Source organism: Drosophila sulfurigaster, chromosome X, assembly GCF_023558435.1.
Source record: "Drosophila sulfurigaster albostrigata strain 15112-1811.04 chromosome X, ASM2355843v2, whole genome shotgun sequence".
Lineage (NCBI taxonomy): Eukaryota > Metazoa > Arthropoda > Insecta > Diptera > Drosophilidae > Drosophila > Drosophila sulfurigaster.
In genome coordinates this window covers 2,457,412-2,482,687 of record NC_084885.1, presented here as the reverse complement: position 1 = coordinate 2,482,687, position 25,276 = coordinate 2,457,412, and the positions used below count along the sequence as shown (strand labels likewise).

General features: G+C 37.3%; 1 protein-coding gene across 1 annotated transcript in view; it reads left to right on the top strand.

Moving 5' to 3' along the window:
* The window catches only part of LOC133847874 (uncharacterized), a 62,323-nt gene that overhangs the window by 2,255 nt on the left and 34,792 nt on the right, over positions 1-25,276 (top strand). The window lies entirely within an intron of this gene.

Here is a 25,276-nt window from a genome sequence, read left to right as displayed (position 1 = left end):
TAATCGATCTATTTTAAAATGAATATTATGAATATTACAATTATCGATAGTTCACTTCTGTTTACTATCGAAAGAAATCACTGTTTAGAAATCAAACTCGATGGAAAATCTATAATTTTTAATTATGGAGTTTCTAAAGCAAATGCTATCAAACATTTGTTTGAATATATTGTTGCCCAAATATTGAGTATACGCTGTGGGTAACAATTTCAATTGACTTGTATCGCAGTTTTATTCTTGATAAAAGCGATATTGACATAACTTTAATAGAAATTGTGTAAAAAAAATATGAAAATATTTTTGTATTCAGTTGACTTATTCTTTATAGGCGTAGCTTAGAATTCAAAACTATGAAACAAATTGTGATAAATTATGGTACTAAAAATACTAATTTTTAAAATATAAACTGAAGTGAAAATAGTACAGAGTATTTATTGAAAAAGCGAAAATAGAAGCAAATAAGAATGTTGTCCTCGTATATTCTATTCTATTCAATTATTTTCTTTAATTCTAAAATTCGTAAATTCTATTCTATTCAATTATTTTCTTTAATTTGAATAGAATTGATTAAGAATTGTTTAAAAACGATGTAATAAATACAAAATACATATTATACAAATATGGAATTTGGGAAGCATAATAAGTATGTATTTTCAATGTGAATTCAAATCGAAAATAATGAAATAGAAATTAGGAAACACAATAAATAGAATATATTAAAATTATATATGGAATTTGTTAAATCTGAATTTGAATCAAGTTGAAACTAAAACGAAACTGGGAAGCATAATAAATATTTATTTTCAATGTGAAATAGAAATTAGGAAATTCCAGCTTGGACTTTCGTATCTACAATGAAGGAGATAGAAATTAGCGAGCATCATAAATATATCGATATTATTCGCCTTCGTTCGTGAGTGAGTGTGAGTGTGAGTGTTTTCGTATCTGTCTGCGAATACTCGCACGAGTCAAAAAAAAAAAGAACAGAACAGAACAGAACAGAATCGGTTATCGCGACGATATCGCAAATGCTCTGAAATCAGAGCCCGCCCGTTTAGGTGTGTTTGCAATGATTTCCCAGATTCGTTGTGGCTGGTTTTTTGTTGTTGTTGTTGTTGTTGTTGTTGTTGCTTTTGGTTTTGCGTTGGCGGTTGTAAAGTTAACGCAGTTGGCCGCAATTTAGTTGAGGCTATATTGCTTATTATTATTATTGTTCTTATTATTATTACTATTATGACGACGATTGGCGAGCTTTGCTTTGCTTTGCTTTTCCTTTTTGTTGTCCGATCTCAATGGTCGCAATTAACATGACAAATAAATGAGAATGCGACTGCGACTGCGACTGAGTGAGTGTTGCGCCTGGTCACGGCTAGTTCAAAGGGAAATCAGAACCGTATAACCATAAAACACACAAAAAAAGGAAAAAAAAAAAAACTGGGGCCTGTGAATTTTGCACTCATATTTGGGCATTTCCGTATCGCTCTGATCATAAAATGTGACTCCAATGCGGTGTTTTTTTCTGTTCAGTTTTTTTTTGGCTGAGATTCGAGCAATTGTTATCTGCGCTTTATCTAGATAACAATCGTCGTCCAGCCCTGAACTGCCCAATGACGCACTTGCCACGTTCCCAGAGTACAGAACACGCTGGCCATTTATCATTTATCATTTATCACCTGCCCTGCCCCACCTGAGACCTTCTCTATCTCTTTCTGTCACCCACCCAAGTGTCGTCAAAACAGTTTTAATTGCTCGCAAAGTTGTTTGCCTTGTTATTGTTATTGTTGTTGTTGTTGTTGTTGTTTCTGCCCTGTTTTCTTTTTTGTGACTTCAGTTTGTGCTACAAATCAAAAGCGGAAGGAGTGAAGAGTATCTTCCACGAAATGTTTCCCATTCAATTCGAATTTTGATAAGAAAAACTTCCACCTCAACTTCTTCTAATTGCTGACGATCGAGAACAACGTATTTCTTCTTCTTCTTCTTCTTCTTCTTTTCCCATATTCTCATGTCTGTTTTGTGTTTTCTGTTTTTTTTTTTGGGAGTCTCTCGAAGTGCTTTATATATAGAGCGAGTTATCTGTTATCGATAGATTGTGTTGTGCCCAAAATTGCTCTTGTTCAACTCTATCTAACCCCCCTTTTCCCCCCACCGCTTTCCTCACCTCTCTCATTGTCCGTCTCACATCATAATTAATTGCTACAATTTCATTATTTATTTGTTCGTCACTTTGTTGTTGTTGTTGTTGGAATCTTTTTGATCTCCGAATTTACAAGATTTCGTCATGCTGCCTCTTATTCTTATCTTCTTATCAGCAACTAATGAGTAATTTCCCAGAACAAGTCCCATTGCCAAATGCCTCAACAGCACGTCTCTTTTTTCTTCTTCCCCTTAATTTAGTTGTTTCTTCTTTTCGATATCACTTTCGGCCAAAAGAAAAAGGATAAACCTGCTGCAGAAGGTTGATCAAATTTCATTTGAATGTTCCATAAGTTGATTATTTTTATTGCAAACAATATTTTATTTGGATATGTCAATTATAATTCAAACCATTGTTTGATAAATATACTATAAATACTAAAATAAATATATGTACATATATACTAAAATACGCAAAATAATTCTAATTCAATAATATTCAGTTAATTGCAATGTGTAAATTTGGTTGCAATTAGATAAAAAGTATAAAAGTTATTTTGGAAAATCTTGTTGTATGGGGAAATCTAGTATATTTTGTATACCGATATTTTCAATACAACACTATTCAGTATAACAAATATACCATTTATCATATTTTAGTATTTTACGGTATATATTTTTAGCATATTTTATATTATTTACGCGATTGAATTTTCTCTTATTCAACAGTTGAATATATGAATAATAATTACTGCAAAGCACTTATTATTATTTCAAACTTTTACGTTTGTAACGACCAAAATAAAGTTTATTTAATTTAAAATGAACTCAAATGAAAGTATTTTGTACTAAAACATTTTAAGTTAACATTTGTGAATCATAAACAAATACTTTATGAAAATAATGAAATTTAAGGATTAAGAATTCTGGAGTATAGAAGAGTTGGAAAAAATATATACAGATTAACTACTTTTCTTCTAAGTATTTCATTTCGCTGGGGGACACTATCATTTAAAAGACTTTACATTTATTCAACCCTTTAATTAATTTAATTCCCAATATTATCATAGTATAAAATGTTTCAAGTCACAATGTATTAGTCGACATTTTTAAATTTTAGATTTTCCACTTTATTCTTTAGTTTCATCAACTGTCCGGTAGTATATGAACTTTAAATATTTGCATATTATTTTTAATGGGATTTCGTAAAGTCCCGAAATTAAATGTGGTTCTTAAAGGGTTAAAAAGGGTTAAAGAAATGAAATCCACAAAAAATATTCCCTTTGATTACATAATTCAACATAAAAAGTTTTTTTCTTCGACTTTAAGTAAAATGCAATAAACTTCAGCATTTTTTGCAGTTCAATTGAATAAGTTTATTTGTATTGGATTTCATGTAAATATAAATAAAAGAAACTTCACCATTAAACAATCAAAATATGTCAGAGATATGTCAAAATATGTCAGAGACATTTTTTGTGGCAAACAAATTTCGATGAACTATTATTTTCACCTGTTTTGTCACAGGACACTATTCACTTTCCTTAACCCTTGAGGCGACTTGCGTTGCGCTTGAATACGAAAAGCATTAAAATAAAAAGCAGAGAAGTAAACGGTCAAATGCCTAATCAAGCGGAGCCAAAGGAGCAGCTGACTTCAAGCGAAACACGCGCCGGACACGAACTAGCTTTGCATTAATGTGCGTGTGTGTGTATGTGTGTGTGAGTGTGTGAGTGTGGCACCTGCTGTGGGCCATCTGATGGTCTGGTGCCTGGCTTTTGGCTTTGCTCACCTTCACGCAAGAAGTTGGCTTTTAATTTGATTATCGACCAAACATTGTCCATTAAATGAGCGACCATCCGTCCGTCCGTCTGTCCGTCCGTCCGTCTGTCCGTCTATCTGTCTGTCTGTCTGTCTGTCCGTCCGTTCCTTCACTGCCCGTCCGTTCGTCCGTCCGTCTATCTGTCTGTCTGTCCGACCGCGAGCTGGCATTGTTATCCAGCTTTGCCATGGCAACCCATATCGTTCACTCTCCCAATTGTTATAACAAATAACAGTCCTCTATCTCTCTCTCACTCTCACTCGCTTTGCGTCGTCATGTGGATGTCAAACTTTTGTCCAGCTGCGGCTTAAACGGCTCAGCAAGCAGCAGGCGGAGAAAGGAGAAGGACGATGAGGACGATGAGGAGGAGGAGCAGTGGGTGGAGTGCATTTGAAATGCTCCTGCGGAGCCTGCAGGACATCCCAAATAAATTGCAACTTCGTTGGGGGGCTGTCTCCCTCTCCCTCTCCCTCTCTCTCTCTCTCTCACTCTCACTCCCCTCGCTCCCTCTCTCTTTCTGGCTGTGGCAGCATAATCAGCCACAACAGCGCGCAGCAAGCTTGCTTCCGCTGCGACGTCTCGGCGCTCGTCTCTACTCACTAGGTGCATCCGCCAGCCAGTCAGCAAGTCAGGCAGTCAAACAGTCCGTCGGTCGCAGCCGTGTCCGTTTTTCTTCTTCTTTTTTTATTCTGGCTAGCGACAGCGGGCGGTCGAGCAAAGGACGAGCCAAAAGGACGAATCGCCACTCACTCACTCGTTGTTGTTGTTGTTGTTATTGTTGTTGTCGCTGCTCCCCAAGTCTCGGATGCGGATTCACATTCGTGCACACACATTCACTTATTCACATATTCACATTCACATTCACAGATTCAGGATTCCGGCCAGGCGCATGAATTGTTTTGCACTTTCTTTTGTTTTAAATACGCTTATGGCTTTTGTTTTCCTCTCTCTCTCTCTCTCTCCCGCTCTCTCTCTCCCTCTCTGTCTCGCTCGCTCAGTTCACTTTTAATTTTTCGTCCAAAATATAAGAAAACACACACAAAATGCAGAAAGCACCAACAACAACAACAACAATAAAGCGAGACAAACAAAGCGCAGCGCAGTTTGAAATAAAAATACGAAAAAATCCCCTTCGCAAGTTCTTGCATAGTTATTACACACATACATACATACATACGAGTGTGTGTGTGTGTGCTGGGCAATTTCCCAAAAAATAAAAATAAATATAAATATAACTGGGAAAATAAAAGCTGCAACTGCAGCGAGTCCTAAAACAGGATGCACCGAATTCATTCGCCCGGCAGCTGCAGCAAGAATTTCTTCTTCTTCTCTCAAATAACAGCCTCGAACCGGTTCACAAAAGTGGTTCAAAATGTTTTGGGAAAATTCTTACAACACTTATGGTAACACATGAGACACATTTTTAATTATTGTCATTCATTTTGTGCACACAGTTGTGCAATTAAAAATAGCAGATATTTTGATATTTCTGTTTATCGTATAATTTCAATGATAACAGTAATATATATTAATGAATTATATTATATTTTTCACGTTAGAAGTCAATATTTTAATGTAAAATTTAGTTATTTCATAATGTATCAAATTTAGGCCTTTTGTTATACAATACAATTTTTAGCAATTTGTGTTTTACTTTTTGTGTGTATTATGAGTTTTATTAATATTATAATTAATACATTTTTCCTTTTAAACATACATTTTAGTAATCCCTTAATCCAATAAAAGTTAATCCTTTCTTTTAGCACAAAAATGTTAGAAAAAGGCTGCTATGTGAATAAGCTGCATTTATTATATATGTATGTATATTATCAATGTACAAAGAAGTAAATTTAGAAAATATGCTTGACTTTTTTAATACAAGAAAGAAACTCTGAAATATCTTTATTTTTAAATGTAAAGTGCTAAAAAGTAGTTCAAGTTTTTCAATTTCTTTTGTTTTCGGTTTTATGTTTTATGTTTAACCCTTATATTTGAATGAGCTTTATAATATGTTGAAATATTTAATAAATATTTTAAATGATTAACCCTTTCTTTTGATTTTCCACTTACATTTTAGTTTATTTTAGTCATCTGTTTTTTGTTTCTTTGTGAAATATAAAATACTAGAGATTCATATAATTTAATGTAAAATAAGCACTTTAAAAAGAATCATGAATGAAGAAATTCAAGAACTACTTAATGAGGAACAAGCTGAATGAATTGTCTTACACATTTAATGGGGTTTAACTATACATGAAATTATATTTAAAAATTTGTTGAGTTGTGCGCTGCAACGTTGCGTATACGCAATGCTGACGCTGACCAACTGCAAAGAGAAATAATGCAGGGGAAAAAGAAATGAAAGCGAGTAGCAAGGCTGCAAACTTAATGAATCTTTTACTAGGTTTGTTTTGACGCGCATATTTTTATGACGTCGACGTCGACGACGACGACGACGACGACGATGACGACGATGTTCGCACTTTGGCAAACTTTTCACTTTCAATGGCGACAACAGCGAACAACGGCAAGAAGGAGGCCAAAATCCGGGCTGTGTGTGGGTGGGGGTGGGTGGTGAGGTGTAGGGGGGAAGAGGAGAGCATAAAGAGGACTTGGCACCTTTGTCCCTTGCCTGCCTTGAGCAGCTGTGCAGCCTGGTTGAAAATTTGCGTAGCAAAACAAACCGCAAAAGCAGCAGCAGCAAAAGCAGAAGAAACATTTGAGTGATTGCAGCGTTCCATTTGCCTCCATTCATCGAGGCTCTAGTCTGTTGTTGTGCGGCGCACGCGCCTCGCAGAATTTGTTGCCTATTTTTTTGAATGCTTGCAGCAGCGGCAACAGCGGCAACAGCGGCAACGGCAGCACGTGCCACAAGTTGCCAAACTAAACGCGCAACTTGAGACTAGACCGGCTGCCGCTTCCGGCCAGGAAATGCGCTCAAAAAAAAGTAAAAAAAATATATATATAGAATAAAGAATGAAAAACAGCAAAACAGAAAAAGAAAACCAGCCGCCGAAGATGCTTTTGTGATTTTTGCTTGTCGCACGGGGCGCATAAATTAGCCCGCCCAATTGCCGTATGCTGCACGCTGAACGCTGCTTGCCCCGTTGTGGCAGCCAACAATTTGATTAGTTCCAGGGCCCAGTGTCAGGGCCAAAGAGTCATTCATTAAAGGCTTGGCAACAAGCGTTTTTTTCTTGTTTTTTTGTTTTTTTTTTTTGTTTTTTGTTTTGCCCAAAACGCCAACGCAATGTCAAAATGTGAGCCAGCAAAAAGTTGTGGCAACAACTCGCCCCCTCTCTGCTCACCACTTTTTGAGTTGAAGATGAAACCCAAAGTGGACGTTGTTGTCGTTGATTTTGATACCCGCTATCTATAGGCTAGAAAAGTATTATAAGAAGGTAGAAGAAGGCATCTTACATAAAGTATATATCAAATATACCAAATACATTATACTGTATATAAAATTGATATTTTTAAAGAATATTATCGTGTGGCTATATTTTTATTGAAAATATAAAAAATATATAGTTTGGTATATTTTTATGGGCAGATTAGACAATAATACTGCATGGCTTTGTATTTTTTTTTTTAATATATGGCAAATACCAAAAATATTCAATTTTTATTAAAAATATACCAGATATATATTTTGGCAGATTAGACAATAATACCGCATTGTTTTGCATTTGTTAATAAATGCAAATATCAAATATACCAAGTATATCTTTCAGTATATTTAAGTATATTTTTTGTATAAAAATCATGGGCATATTAAATAATAATACTACACTCTTTTGCTGCTTATTAAAAATATACCAAATATACTAAATATTTTTATTGAAAATAGGCCATATATGAATTATGGTAGTATTTTAGTATATTTCTTGTTAGACATTTTATGAACATATTAGAGAATAATACCGCAATGTTTTACTTTTCTTGAAATTACACCAAATGCATAATTTGGTATATATTTTAGTATTTTGTTGGTATATTAATATGGTATATTTAAAACAAGTATCTCACAGTCGAACACATTCGACTGAAGCTTTCTTACTTGTTTTTACCTTTAGCCGCTTGTTGTCGTTGCTTTTTTTAATTGAGCAGCGCAATTATTATTTGCTGCCTCGCTGACTGTCCGTCCGTCCGTCCGTCCGTCCGTCTATCCGTCTGTGTTCGTCTGCTCATTCACTCACTCATTCATTCATTCGTTCGTTCGTTGGTTCGTTCAATTCAATTCAGTTTATAAATAGCGCACGAAGCGCAGATTGAAAACGCAGCCCACGCAACGTGAGGCGCACCCAAAAAAAAAAATCACAGAGAGAAAAAAAAAAAGGAGACTCTGGAGTTGAAGCACGGTCAGCATTTGGACTTCTAGCTGTAACTGGAGCTATTTTCACTCTCCTGCTGTCGCTGTCGCTGTCTCTGCTTTTCATGTGGGTGTCGACGGTTGGAGATGAATTCAATAAAAACTTCACAGCCAATGAACAGTTTTGGCATGTGACCAACCAACAACAACAACAACAACCAACAGCAACAACAACATGAACTGAAACGCGTGCTGCAATCTCAAAGATTTTGTTCAACGTTTTCTTCTTCTGTAGGTGTGGGTGCGGCGGTAAAGCCCAGCCCCAGATAGCTGGCTAGATGGATGGATGGATGGGATGATGATCATCATCATCATCATCATCACCATCATCATCTTCATCATCATCAGCAGCAGTTGAATATTTTTTTTTTTGGGACTGGGGTTGGCATAATTTAATTCAATGATTACAGATTTTCAACTGAAACGAAGACGCGAATGACGTTGCCAATGCCCACAGACAGCAGACAGCAAACAGCAGACGCAACGCGTGCGTCGTCCGCAGCTCAAATAAATAAATCAATCATGCCACTCGACGGTGCAACAACAAACAAACAGACGTGAGGGGCTCCCCAAAGGGCGCCCCCGCCAAATTGTGCTGCTGCCCGCAATCCGCACCTGGACCCACCTCGAAATTATCTCTGTGTGGCACTCCCCATTTCCGCTTGCCTGGCGATTAATATCGAGAGATGCCACCACACCAATTCTTCAATTCTTCAGTTCTGCAGTTCCTCAGTTCTTTGCCTTCACTTCATTTTCACCCGCCCTTCCTTGGCCTCATTGTTATCAGTGTGTGCGTGTAATTATTGTTATTAAGATGCCACATTGTCACATTGCACACCCCAAGAATGGAGTCCAGGACTAGTCTCCACACTTGGGGCATGCCACAGCGATGGAGTTGCAGTTGCCTGTCAATCTGTGTTGCAATAATATCTTAAAAGCTAGAGTGTGTATTTTGGTTGCCTCATCGTATCATTATTATTACAATTCTTTTTATTATTATTATTATTATATATATTATTATTATATATATATATTATATATATATATATATATATATTATATATTATTATTATATATATATATTATTATTATTATTATTATTATTATTATATATATATTATTATATATATATTATATTATTATTATTATTATTATTATTATTATTATTATTATTATTATTATTATTATTATTATTATTATTATTATTATTGTTATTATTATTATTATTATTATTACTACATTTGCATTCTATATTATAGAATAATATTTAATTAACTATTAATTATTTTATTCCCTCAGTCTAATATTCATTCATATTTACACATACATACTTATGACTATTATGTGTAATTTAATTCATTCATATTTTTATGCATTCTTCTATTCACATTTATATTTATTTATGTATTGGAATTAAATGATATTGTACAAAATTCGAATATTTTTACTTTAACGATTTTCTTATTTTAATTGTAATTCCGCTCAAACAAAAGAAATAAAAGACAACTTCCATGTATGATGTTCAATTGTTTTGTTCATATTTTTTGTTTATATTATAATCTTATGTTATTATTTGGTTATATTTATCTAAAATTATATTATTATACATTCACATTTTACTTCTTTCGATTTGAATTAAATCAATTAAAATATTTCACACTATTTCATTAGTTTATTGAACTTTTGCTATATTCCATTGTTGCTTTTATAATGCAACTTTCAAGATAATTTATAAAAAAATGTTTCGACTTAAGCAAATCATTCGTATTAAGAGTCTATTCCACGATTATTCTAAATAGTTTCTTTGACTTTGGTACAGAAAATATTTGCGAACACTTTTAATTTGAATTCGCATTCGCTTACTCATAGTCTATCTCTGTCTGTGTGCTTTGCTGTCTCGCTTTCTGCTTGGCTGTCGTAAGCCAAAGGCAAATAAACATGAATAAATTGATACGCATTCAGATTTGGATTTGAATGGGCACGCGCGACTTATAAATCGCTTGCTCGCTATTCGTTGTGTTCACACACACACGCATACTGTCTCCCCAATGTGCGAATGTGTGTTAGTGTGTGTGTGTGTGTGTGTGTGTGTGTGTGTGCCCAGTCTCCAAGACGCGCTCTGATCTTTGTCAACGTCGCGTCGTCGTCTTCTTATTGTTATGAGCATTGTTGTAGTTGTTGTTGCTGTTGCTGTCGCTGTTGTTGACGCCTCCCCTTTTATACATATATTCGTTCGGTTTATTTTTTTGCTGTGCTTTTGCCACAGTAAAGTCTCCAGTTACAATTCAACTGATAAGTTATTTACTTTACGGGGGGCTTTTGTCCGTTCGTTCGTTCGTTCATCTGTCTGTCTTTCTGTCTATCTGTCTTTCCGTCTCTCCGTCTTCGTTTTCGTTTTCGTCTGTCTGTCCGTCTGTCGTCGCTTGGCGTCGCTTTGCCGTTGGCTGGCTGCCTCTCAGCACTGGCTTGGCCCTGGCCCAGCCCCAGTCGCCAGTTTGGTTGGCTCGCCGTCGTTGTGGAGAGAGTGGAGAGTGGAGAGACTGTGGCCAAGCGCATTGAATGAATATCAGCATTGAGTACACGACGCTGAGCAGGTTTTTAGCTGGCCACCAAGAGAGCGTACACACACAGAGAGAGCGCGAAAGAGAGAGAGAGAGAGAGACAGCGAGAGAGTCTGTATATGTGTAAGTGTGTGTGTGTGTGTTGGCTTGCTTATCTGCTGCCGTGTTACGGTTTGTTATTGCCCCACAGCGTAGCTGAAGCTCTTCACACCTGTCGACGTCGCTGACGTTGTCGTTGTTGTTGTTGTTGTCGATCGAGGCGGCCTCCACAACGACAGCAATTCAATCTGTGTGTGTGTGTGTGTGTGGCTGTCGAATTGGCTTTTTGATTGGCCAGACCTTGATAACTCACTCGACTCGCACATAGGCCGAGGCCGGAACGGGCCAAGCCCAAAACAAAAAAAAGCACAACGTCCAAATCTGCCAACAGCGGCCTGGGTTTCGATCAGGGTTTGGGTTTGGGTTTGGGTTTGAGTTTGAGTTTGGGTCTCTGGGCTCGGCCAAGGCATCTACAACTACTATATGATCATCAACTACATCATCATCGTCATTAGCAAACTGGGCCCGGCAAACGCAGCTCAACGCAGCTCAACTCAACTCAACTCAACTCAACTCAGCGCCTGCGCAGCATGCCCACATCGTCATTTGCATTTCCCAGTTTCGCACACCTTGATGCGACTTTATGTACATATGTATGTATGTTAAATGTTTGTACTTACATAGCTGGTCGATTCTTATGTACTTCATTCGATCGCCATTTTGTGCGAAAGAGACGGCTGCGTGACAGAGCCAAAGGCGAGAGCGAGTGAGAGCAAGAGCAAGAGCTACTTTCGTGCCACCTTTGGGCAGTTGCAAGTTTGCCGCTGAGCGAGCACAGCTTGAGATGCTACACTTATTGGCTGCAGTCTTTCAAGGGGTTTAGTTTTAGGTCCATCTTGTGTCCAGCACTTTGATTTTGATTTAAGGGTGAGTTCCACAAGCAAGCGAGATCGCTCAAAGATCGCAGAAAATCAAGTAAAAAACACCAAAAAGAAATAGCTTAAAACGTAAATTCTGAAAAGGGTTTCATGATTGAAATTCTTTTGTCAAATTGACACACAGAAATTATTAATTCAACAAGATTGAAATTTCTTTTTTCAAGAAATATCAGAATGTTAAGCTCAAGAAAACATTTTTTATGAAAAAGGCAATTCTTATTTAACATATAAAACTTAAATTGTTTAAGATTCTTAACTAAAAATGTTTAAGACTGAAGATTCTTCCTAATATAAACCCTCATAAATAAATCGAATAAAGAAACTTTCATAAGTTTAAGCTTATTGGGAAACTCAAAATTATTAAACATGGAAACCTTTTTGAAATATTTCAAATTAATTACAATTCTTGAAATATTTGAAACTGGAACTTTTTTGATATATTTTGCTCGAAAGGTTTAAAGATTTTAGAAATTGAAAATAAATATTACACTATAGAATATTATGTAATCTAAAATTCTTAATTATAAATACTTTGTTCGAAATGACTATGATGATGATTCTATTATTGGGAATAAAATTTAATGTTATTAAATGTTTATTAATAAATCCGATATGCTTAAATCGAGGAATTAAATACTTGCTTCTAAAATGCAACTTTTCTCGAAAAGAACTAATTATGTTCCGACTTTATCAACTCTCGAATGTTTTTGAATGTTGGGCACAAGTTTAGCTCAATTCTATGATTAAAATTAACAAAAGATCATTAGCTGAGGTTCGTTCTTAATTTCTTAATTTAAGCGAAGATTGCAATGAATTTAAATTGGCATTCAAAAGCGATATTTATTGCAACTTTAAGCTGCAAGCCCTGAAGTATGTGTGTGTGTGTGTTTAGAGGGTATTCAAAGTTTTGCTAGGCCTTCGCAGATTGAATGGCTTTTTGCTTGGAGTTTGGCTTGTGCCTTTGGCAAGTGCTGGCCAAAAGTGTTGGACACAGCACAGCACAGCAGAGAGAGAGAGAGAGTTAAGAGTCAGAATCAGAGCTGAGATTGAGTCAGAGACTGAGATTGAGAAGGATGCAGGAGTTGCTTTGGAAGGACTTTTGCTGGCCGGGCGCCAAGCGTTTAAAGTTGATGTGAGATGAGTGCAAAGGCCTCGGTTGAAAATTACCGTTGGCTACTTGAGCACACACACACTTACACACATCTGACAGCGTGGCAAGCAAATAAACGTAGTTGCAAATGGGTTGCACACTAGAAAGAAGAACAAGAAGATGAAGAAGAAGAAGGGGGCCACAAGTTGCGTGTGTCAATCTAAGCGTTGACTCTGCTCTGCGTTGTGCCATATGTTAAAGGAATTTATGCATCAACTGGCACAGAGAGAGACGTAAGGAGGAGAGTGGGGAGAGGGGATACATGCAGGATGCTGGATGCTGGATGCTGGATGCCAGACTTGGCTGGGGCCAAGTCACTTTGCATCATCATTTAGCGCAGGCGAGCGAGCAGCTAAAGCGTCGCCATTGTTGGGCACAAGTTGCGCATAATTGAAACATAAAACGCTTGGACACCAATTCACAAAAGCCAACGACAAGGAGCCGCCCAAAGGAGGAGCATCCACACACACACACACATTAAAGACTAGAGAAAGAGAGAGAGAGTGAGAGAGTGAGAGTGAGAGAAGAGAAGAGAAGCTCTACTGGGAGCTCGACTCTGCATTGTGCGAGGCCAAAAGAAAAGAGACAATTGTGTGTAAGAAATATGCAAGCACTGTGTGAATGCGCCTCTGGATGTGAATGTGAATGTGAGTGCGAGTATGAGTGTGTGAGTGTGAGTGTGCGTGTGATTTATGTTTGTTGTTGCTCTGTGTGTGTGTGTGTAGCTGAACGATTTGTTGTAAATTGAAGAGTGCCAAACCGCATATTTGAATATGCCAGCTCTCAGTCTGCCTGTCTCTCAGTCCCCGAATGAATGCGAGTGTGAGTTCGACTATGAATGTGAGTGTGTCTATGAGTGTTGGGTGTGTTACTCGGCGCTGAGTGTCACAAGCCTTGCCTATGCCATTTGCTAATAAGCCATTCGTATTCTATTTTCTTCATCGAGAAACAATTGAATAAGACAACTCGAAACTTTATTTCAGCATTTGAATAACTCTCGTGATCGATTATTGCTCAAACTATTCACACTTCTTACTGCTTAGTAGAGAGCTGTAACAATCATTTTTCACAGAAGTCAACTAATTCTCTATCTGTCCGTCCGTCCATCCGCTACTATTAACATTTATATCTCAGAGATTGACAGAAATTGAGCTATAAAATTTATTCTGAATGTTGCTTTTTAACAAACCTAAAATATGATTTCATTTATTATTGAGTGCAGATAAATCCCTGCACTTCAGTAGCACTTTAATGAGATGAAATACGAGTACAAAATTAGTAGGGGAACAAAATCAATTTAATAGCATTTTAAAGAGATATAATTATATATTTAAAAGAAAAGTAATAGGAATTAAAAATAAAAATCAAATTAGAAGTTGAATATATTAGCCTCAGACCAAAAATTAAATTAAAAACAGATTAATAGCATTAAATAAAGATATAATAAACTTAAAATTGGCATATAAAATAAAAAATATACAGAAAGAATTTAAATTAAGATAGGTTAAGAAAGATGTATTAAAAAAATTAAAAACAAAATCAAATTTAATACGCACTTTACATTTTAGGCATAACTAATGTTTAATAAAATAAATAATAAAATAAATCAAAAATTAAATTCAGAAAGTCGAAATGGCATTCAAAAGAAATATAATAAACATTTGATAATAAATAAAGAAAAATAATAATGTTAAAGAAATACTTCATTACAAACATAATATATTAAACATTGCATTTTTTCAAAAGCATTTAAGGAAGATTCTATTAAAAAACCCTATTTAACCTAATATCATATTTAAGTAAATAGAGGCAGTTTACAATACATAAAAGTAAATGCGAGGATTTGTTAAAACAATTCGATTCATTTGCCTTTAAATACGAGTAAAGGCACAACTAACACTATGTGCTTGCCTCTACCTTACCTATAGCAATAGCAATAGCAATATCAAAAGCAAAAGCAATAGCTGTAGCTGTAGCTGTAGCTTTGCTTGTACTTTTTGCCGGCTGTCTGCCAGAATGCCTGAAAATTATTTTCGCCCATAAACTTTGCCCGCTTTTCAATTATTTCAACTTGCGTATTTTATTTGTTGGCGCTTTTTGCCTGTCGCATCCGCCCTGCGGTTAAAGGCGGCAACCAAAGCCAAAGGAGGGAGAGAAGGAACTCGATGCCCACCCACACATGGGGCCAAATACAATGACCAGAGCAGAGCGAGAGAGAGAAAGAAAAGAGAGAGACAGAGGGAGAGAGAGAGGGAGGAAGATGCGTCAGCATTTTCGGCTACAGATGCATTGCGATTCTTTTGACCTCCAGTTAAACTGCCGAAAAAAAAGGCAACAGACGCGAATCGTTGTCGTTGTTATTGCTGGCGAAAACAAAAAGCAACCAAACAGTCAGCGACAAAACGAACCGAACGAAGAAGGGACAGTCAGACAGACAGACGGACAGACAGACAGACAGACGGAGAGATAGCCAGAGTTTTGTGGAGCAAATGCTACACATGAACAGGAGAGTTGGAAGCTGCTTCGAACATTTTCGCTACTTTCATTTGTTCACAATTTGCGTCCTGCCCTGCGGTGGAAGCTGCTGCCGTTGCCGTTGCTGTTGCGGTTAAGTTCTCCAAATTGCAGTCATCGTCTGCAACATGAGACACAGCATATAGTAGAAGTATATATATATATATATTTGTACATACAAAAAGAGAGCGAGAGAGTGAGAGAGAGAGAGAGAGGCAATGTCTGGTCGGTTTTGAAGTTGGGACACTGCCCAATAAGTGGCAAAAAGCGACGCGTGGCAAGTGGCAGGCAGCATAGCCAAGGTCCAGAACATGTATAGCTTTAAAAATCTAACTTAGAACTGAGAACTGAGAATGTCTGCCATTGGCATTGACGCCAGGCCAGCGAAAACAGCAAAGCAGAAAGCAACTCGAATCACTCAGCCGCAGCCGCATAAAGTTCATGTTGCGAAACAGTTGCCAGGACACACTCTGTGGCAAGACTGCAGAGCAGCAGTAGCAGAAGCAGCAGCAGCAACAGCAGCGCAAATAGAATCGACAGGACTTCAAGTTTTTATTGTGAACCCGAGGCGAAAAATGCCAGCGACCGTTGCAGCAGAAGCAGAAGCAGCAGCAGCAATATGTATAACATATATACATACATATATATATTGTACTATATATATATATATGTGTATATCTCTGAACACATGTGTACGTGTACTATCAACGTCATCGGCCTGTGCGTTTCACTCTCCACACTCCTCGCTTCCACTTCGACTTTGACTTCGACTCTGACTTCGACTGCGACTGCGACTCTGACTCCGGCTCTGGCTCTCGGGCAACGTCATCGTCGTCAACGTTTAAGTGCCGCATCCGGTCGAACCCCCCAAAACGGACTCCCCAGCCATGGACCAGAGAGCGAGACGGCATACACACAATACACACACACACACACACAGACACACACATGCGAACTCATATTGAAAGCAAGTTGGGGGCCGACATTGGGGCGCTATTGATTTTGGTTTGCGCTGCGTTTGTCGACTTGTTTTGTGCCACACATGTTTGTGTGTGTGTGTGTGTGTGTGTGTGTGTGTGTGCGATTGTGTATGTGTGTGTGTGTGTGTGTGAATGTGTGAATACACTTATTGGGGTTGGACTGTATGAGCATTTTTGGGTGGCCACCACATTGGACAAATGGGCGTGTGCTGTGGTCAGTCGTCATGGCGTATGCGTGATATTTTCACTATTCCAGCCAAAGCCAACAAACAGTCACAGCGACAGGACTCCGCCCATGACTAGATATATTATATATGGCATTGCTATACGTACATATGTGTGTATTGAATGAAGCAAACAATACATTCAAAGGCAACACTAAATAGTTCAATTTAGCTCTGAATTATTGAAATAATCTTCAAATTTCTTGGTATTTTATTTCAAATAATCAGTTTCTTAACTTAACTCTGCGTTTTTTATTCAGCATTATTAATAAATTCAACTAAGTTGTGATTATAGAATAAATATTAAGTCCAATTCATTTGGTCCAACTGTTCTTTATGATATAATAGTTATATACAAAGGTGAATAAATACTACTAAAGCAATACAAGTATTAAATATGAATTACCAATCAATGCAGGCCTAGGAAAAGCAAATTCTAATAATCCAATTATTAAACTTTTCTCTATGATAATTAATCAGTCATTCTTATAAAGATTTTGGAAGAGTTCTTAGGTCTTTTATGAATGGATGATGGATGAAGATAGCATAAAGATGAAATATAATCTGTTGAGAAACATTCGATGAACAAATTGAAATTAAATTGAAACTATTTGATGAAACTTATTTTAGAATTTTATGTAGTAGCTTTTAAAGTCTGCTTCTTTCTGAACTAATTCAGAACAAAATAAATAGTTAATCAAAAAAATATAGAATAAACATAAGCTAAACTAATTAAGTATTTTATTCAAAATGTACCATTTTAGTATTTCAGTCAAAATGTACTATTCTAGTATTTTATCCTAAATAGACTATTTTAGTGTCTTAAAATATACTTTTTCAGTTTTTGTATACTGTCTCAGTATTTTATTTAAAACACTGAATATAGTTAAAACCAAATCAAAGAGTTATATATATATATGAATGATGAATAAATATAATATAAAATCAGTCGAGTATATTTTCCACTTTATGGTATATTTTGAATGCAATGCTAAAACAATATACCAAATATAGACTTTGGCACATCTTTAGTATTTTTGTGATAAATTCTAAGAATAATACTGCATTGTTTTAGCTCATATTGATCCAATCCGAGCTTTCTTGTTTAGTATTCTATTTAATATTCTCTAAAAAGAGATTCTAATAATCGAGCATTTCTCTATGAGAATCTCGAATACATTGATGCAGCCAGCAAAAGGGTTTCAGTCGCATGCCACTTTCAACCACATTCGACTCTATAAATAGTTGTGATGATTTCTGGAAGCAAACTGTCACCTGTGCTGTGGTTGAAGCCATTTAATTACCAGTTGGAAGTTATCTCGAAGATTAGTTCTTCGTCTTCGTCTTTTGCTGCTGCTAATAGCCAAGCCATAAAAAGAGCATGAAGCAAAAAGAGGAAGAGGAAAAATAGTAGCAGACACAAAAAATATAGATGCTCGTGCACAACAAGGGATCATGTAACCCAAAGTGTAACTGAAACTCAGCCAGCCACGGGCCATTGAAGCATTTGGACTGGGCGACAACTTTGACTTATTGCAGCAGCGACAGATACAATTACAAACGATTGCTGTGGCCATTGCGGTCAATGAGTGAGTACATGAATGAATGAATGAATGAATCGAGTGGAGTAGAGTGGAGTGGAGAGTGGAGAGTGGAGTTGGTGGCCAAAGGAAGAGTCTTTGCAGCTTTCTCACCTTTGTCGCCAAATCGGAAGCGATGCCAATCGCGATTTGTTATCATGGCTAACGACGAAGACTGGGCAAAGTTTGTTGTTGTTTTTGTTGTTTTGTTGTTTTTTTTTTTTGTTCAGCGCTGAGAAACCATATCCGACTTTTGAGCTAGCAAGATCATCGAACTTTTTGCGGTGGTGCGATAATGTTGCTGCCACATATTGCATGCTGCATGATGCATTGTCTGCAATGCATCGACTTCGACTTCGACTTCCACTTCGACTTCGACTCCGGCTTATTGCGGTTAACCGAAAGCTGTCTATAAATTATTAAAATTGTCTCATTATTCATATAGAATACAATAGATTTCATTTACGTTTCATTTTATTGCAACAAGAACGCGAGGCAGAAGAACCAACCAACTGAGAACCGGTCACAGATCGTTCAATTGCCTTTGTTTGTTTGTTTGTTTGTTTTTTTGTCTAGTGTCTAGCGTCTAGTGTGTTGTTGGCCATAAGCTTCGCCTCTTGGCCAGGCTTAGGTCACCAGGCGACCATCAGACAACCAGGTTTCAAATGCGTGGGAGATTTTTAATGAAACTACCACACACACAAGTGGACAGACAGACAGACAGACAGACAGACAGACAGACAGACTGAGAGACACACACCTCAAATGCTAGGGAACCAAACCCAAACGACAACTTGCAATCTTAAATATGACATTCAACTGCTCATAATGCATAAAGTTTAATATTAAACAGTTTTTTTTTTGCTGTGCAAACTTATTATAACTTGACAATTTATTTTATTTCTTTACAGGTGAGTTGGCTATCGATAAATTGCAACAAGAGAAAATTACCAGATTGTGTATGGGTAAAGTATTCAATTGCAAATCCTGTTTACTTTTATAATGATTGATTGCAATTCGATAAGCAATCGATTTCTTATCGAAACGTGACTGAAAACGTATGTTATAATTGATATCGGGACGATAAGCTATAAACAGCTTATTGAATTCTAAGGTCTTAGTCTATAAGCAAGTTATGGAAAGTATGCATATTATTTGTAATTTCTACGAGTTATCGATAATATTATATATTATATATATATCGACATTAGAGAGTTAGTAATTTGATTGAATATTTATTGAATTGGCGTAGGTCAACTCTTGCTTTCGTTTGTATAAGCGAGTCTCGTAAAGTTTTCACTTTGCTTTGTCATGTAATCTCAAAGCGATTAATTATCGATAACATATCGACTTAAGAAAGTTGAGAAATATGTTGAATAAGTCATGTTTTTCCTTCATGTTTTGCCTTCATAAAAAGATAGCACTTTGTTGGGCAGAAATTATCGATAACATATCAACTTAAACAAGTTGATAAATATATCGAATATTAATTACTAGTTATAGGTGATGTTTTGTCTTCATCTATAAACATGTTTTATAAACTGATATCTTGCTCTCAATCGATAACATATCGAAGTTGTTAATTTCATCGGCTTGACATAGTTCGATCTCCATCTGCATCTCTAAGAATGTCATTTTGTTAGTAATTTACTCCCATTTATCACAAATTATCGATAACACATCGACATAAAAAAGTTGCTAAATATGTGGACTTGGTATAGGTCAAGTTTTGGGCTAATCAAGGTGTGCTCGCTAAAAACATTTCTCGACATCCAAATAATTCGTGTAGTTTGTACGTCGAAAGCTCGTTCATTATGTAAGCCAGAAGAAGATGAAGCGAAGAAGAGAAGACAGAACCGCGACGACTGATCGCGAACGAATTTCCCAGCACATTTTTCGTCAGTGGTCTTCAAACGGCAAAGGAAACGTGAACATTGCTCTGATTTCCCATACAGTGCCCGACTGAAGAGACATGAAGACGTGGAGACGTGCAGGAAGGGGGAGACAAAGTGAACTGAGACCTGACTTGAGACCTGGGTCGCTGGCATTTCAATCAGATGAAGCGGCTGGCTGTAACTGTAGCTATAGCTATAGCTGTAGCTGTAGAGTTGGAGCAACAAGTTAAGTACATGGCCCATTACATGGCCAACGCGTGTAATCGCAACTTGTTCGATGTTGGCCTTTTAATTATGCCAGCAACTGCAACAGCAGCAGCAGCAGCAGCATATTCAAAGAGGCGCCCTCTCGGTCAATCCTGTCGACAAGTCAAGCTCGTTAGCCTTCAGCCTTCAGCCTTCGGTATGTTTGATAGCATCCAGTCCATGCAGTCTCATGCCCACTCAAATGCCCTGGCCCCATGATCCCTCTCTCTCTCTTTCTCTCTCTGGCGATGACATCTCAATAGTTTGAGCGGCTTTTGGCCTAACATGTCAAACCTCTGAGGGAAGCATTGTCAATGTCCAAGCCGGGCATGTCAATTGTGCGCTGGGAAATAGTCTCAGGAATTTGTTTTCGTCGTTTTACTTGAAAACGCAGAATATTTTCATTTCGTGTTGTCTGCTTCGACATTTGATGCAATGTCGCTTAATTAGCATCATGTGGGCAACGGAAAAATACGAAAACTAAACTCTGCCTAATTAGTAACCTTGACTGCCGCCTGACTTGACTGATGGATGGATGGATCGGTTGGCATTCAATTTGCTGGGCTCTTTGTTAAGCGACCGCTAAGCCGCTCCACTAAACACAAAACACAACTCATGCCGCCAACTAAACTCGAATTCGGTCTCGGACTTGGACTCGGACTCGAGGCTGTCCAATGTCAATCTCTGCGAGTGCAGCAAGTGCACGTTGCTGCCTTTTGTTTGTCCACAACATCATCATCACCATCATCGTCATCATCGTTGTCGTCATCATCATGTGACTTACACGAATGCGCGGTAATGTTGCGTGCATGTCTACACAATTCAAATCCCAGCGACGCTCTACGCAAATTTTCCAACGACGATGGCGATGACGACGACGACTAAGTGAAACAAATCGCAGTTGCAACTGCGTGGCATGCCACATTCACACCCACAAAACAGAGACCGAGAGAGTGAGAGAGAGAGCAAGGGGATCATGTAGCAAATTATTGGTAGGTGTCAATGCGTGGCAAGCTGCCTCTGACTCTGACTCTAACTCCAAATCGGAATCTGAATCTGAATCTGCCTCTCCCAGCTGACCCAGCTGCCTGTTGCAACTTCCTTCCGAGCGGCAGCTTAAGCATTCACCATGGGCAGCAGACGCATTTTTATGTAAAGAACTTGAATTCCTTTGATGTTGACTGAAATCTATTTTTAATTTTAAATTTGTTTGGCTCAATATTAAATTTCATTTGTCATTAATTCTTATCTGTTTATTTTTTAGTAAATTCGATAACAATCAACCTTAAGATCAAATTGTTACATTATATAGTATATATTACACTTTGTGGTATATTACTATAGAGAATTATATTGGTACATTTTAGTATTTTTCGGAATATTTAATTTGTATATTTTTGATAGATTCTCTATATCGATATACCAGTTATAGTCTTTGGAATATTTTAGTATTTTTTGGTATACAAAAATTGTAATTCTTTCTGGGTTCTCTATATCGATATACCATTTATATCCATTGGTAAATTGTAGTTTTTTTTCGGTATTTTAAATTTGTATATTCTGCTGGCTATTCAAAATCGATATACCAAATATAGCCTTTGGTATAATTTAGTATTTTTTGCTATATTTTTAAAAAAAAAAACCACACACAAATGGGTTACGGGTAGCTTGTTTTTTTTTTGCCTATTTATCAGTAAAATCTATTTAAATCAACTTGAAATTGTAGTTTAAATTGCAAGTGAATTCCATTTGTTATTGTTAGCTGGACTAATCCATAATTCGCTTTATTGAAATGTTTTCATTGTCATTTATAATTAGCTTCAGTTTGCAATTGGCAATTTCGTTTAATCATATGCTTAGCTTAAGCATTATTGCCCATTGTCCTGCGCTCTCTTTCATATCACAATCCGATTGATATTGAGGCATGGGGACATGGATATTGAGGAGTTGGTTGCTGGTGTGGCATGCTATGGGCTTGCGGCATGTTCGATCTGTGGCAAGTGCGTGTAAATGCAAATGTTGTCAATGTGCAGCCGAAAATTGAATTGGAATTGAGTTTGGGATTGCGTTTGAGATTGGGATTGGGATGCGGTGTTGTAGCTTTAGTTAAATGCGCAACATGCGGACCGCAGCAGTCCGAATGGATGATGCGACGTTGAAATCCTTTAAATACAAATTTGCAAAGTAACCGCGACCAGTCCGACGACAACGACGAGTCGTCAATGTATCTGCTGATGTGTGTGTGTGTGTATGTGTGTGTATGTGTGTGTATGTGTGTTTCAGCAGCAGTTGTTGTTGCGGTTGACTAAGCCAAAAGCAAATCAACTCTGCTGTCTGTAACTCTCTGACTATGAATGTCTGGTCTGGCCTAAGCTGATGAGTTGAGTGGTGAGGTGAGGAGAGGAGAGAAGAGAGCTGGTTTGGTGTAGGCATTGAATGAATTCAATTGCCGACCGCAGACGGCAGGCCGAGGGCCAAAGCTAACACGACGCTCGCTAGTTGTTGTTGTTGCTGTTGTTGTCGTTGTTGTTGTTGCACTTTCAATGTTTTGTGTGTGTATGTGTGTGCTTGTTGTACCAACATATTGTTGTGATTTTTTTTATGTTTTTCTTACTTACTCGATTCGATTTGTGCATACCCTAAACTATAAAGCAGTCAACAGATCAGCAGACAAGCAACTGCTTTTTAAATATTTTCAAAATTTGCATTTATAAAATTAAATATATTTATATGTATATAGATTCAAATTTAAAAAAAAAGCTTAAATGTTATTAAATACAGCAAATTAATTGTTTTGGAATATAGCTTAAAGGTAAATCAATAACATATTTGTTAATCTGCTATTGCTTTCTTTTATATTTAAAATTTACAAGATATTTTTCTACGCACACAAATTTGGATATTCTTTATTCAAGAATAAAATCTTGAATCAAGATTGTATGATGTTAAAATTGAACCAAGAAGGTTTATTCTTAAATCAAGATCGAAATTCTACAAATAAATTTAGATTACATTAAAGTTACAATCATCATTACGATTGAAATATGTTATTTGATCTAGGGTTTATCTCATCGGTGATATATTTGTTTAAAGATTAATATATCATAATTGTATTTAATGATACCAATTGTATTTCACGTTCACATTTGAAATATGAAATATGTTTAATATAACGTTGATATTTTTACTGCAAAGTATCTTCAGCATAACTTTTAAAATGCAAATTAGTTTTACATAATTTTTATTGATTTCTATCTCTATTCAGCTGATTACTTTTAACAATCAATATTTATTCTCCTTATAATATCATTTGTCTATAACATTTTAATTTTAGATTTACCCTTTTTGTATCTTTTTGACCTTACTGAGTATCTTTCTGTCGTTGCAACTCCAGTGTAGCATTATTTTTGCATCATAGTGTTGTTTTTAGTGTTGATTCTATAATGTAGTCTCGTGTGTTTGGAGGCCTTCAATTCGAACAGAGTGACGGCGATGGCGACGACGACGACGGCGACGACGCACTAGGCAGCGCCAAAAGTATCTGCAAGATACAGTTGCATCTGCACTTGTACACATGTATCGCAGTTTTAATCGTGCGCGTTAGCCGTCACATTTTATTTTGGCCACATTGATATGCAAGTGGCGACTGTGGCTGATGCTGATGTTGATGCTGTTGCAGCTTCCACAGCAGTCGCAGGGTGGCGCGGGTGGATGTGGATGTGGATGGTGTTGGTGTTGGTGTTGCAGGTGCCCGTAGATATGCAGATACTTTAAGTTTAGTATCTGCAACATGACTTTCAAACGTAATACAAACAGTTCATACATATGGATGGATGCCTTGGTCTGCTCTGGGACTCTGACAGTTTGTCTATCCGTCCGTCCGTCCGTCCGTCCGTCTGACTGTCTGTCTGTCTGTTTGTCTGACTCTGTGGCGGCAGCTGGCACCTAGGTCGGCCGCTGTCGGCCATCGTTGGTGCAACTTCTTCTTCGACAGTCGGTCGATCACGCAGAGCAGAGAATGACTTTTAGGTTGGCGAAGCGAGGAGGAGACGGAGGAGGAGGATTTCTATTCGGATTTTCGGGCTTGTTGGCAGCGCATCTGCTCAAGTATCTGGCAGATACTTTTGCCTCGACTCGACTCGACTCGGCTCAACTCGACTCGACTCGACTCGACGACACTCAGCTTCAACTTTCAACTTTAGTTGCTTCGTTTTTGTTGGCTTTATTTTTGGTTGCCTATTTGGGTTAGTCGCATTGCCATTGTACAGTTAGTCTGTTCCCTTCCCTTGCCTCCCTTACCCTTCAGCATGTTGCACGTTGTCGCCTGTTGCCCGTTTTGCCACTTGCCACTTGCCGCTCGCACGTCACTTGTCATTGTTGTTTACCTTTTGTTTTTTGTTTGCGCATTTCATTCAACAACTCGTCTCGTCTCGTCTCTCGGCTGCCGTTCAAATCATCAAATTGAATTAATGTGCCCAAGCACATTGAAGGCTTCAATTCAAGTGGTCGCGGCCCCATTTGCAGGAGCTGAGCAAACACTAAGCGAAATCCCAAAAAAAAAAACAAAACCAACGCAAAACTTTAAAACTTCATAGCTCTAAATAACACTAGACGAAAAACTCTGTGCTTCACGTCAAACATTGGCAGCCCGAGATCATGATCATGATCATGATCGTGATCATCATTACAATTATAACTGTGATTATGATTGTTTGCTTGCTGATTGTGATTGTGCTCTTAAGTGTAGCACAGCTCTCAGCTGATGGATTATTCGCAATGAATTGAAAGGGCAGCTTCAAGAGCTAACTGCAAATGTGTAAAC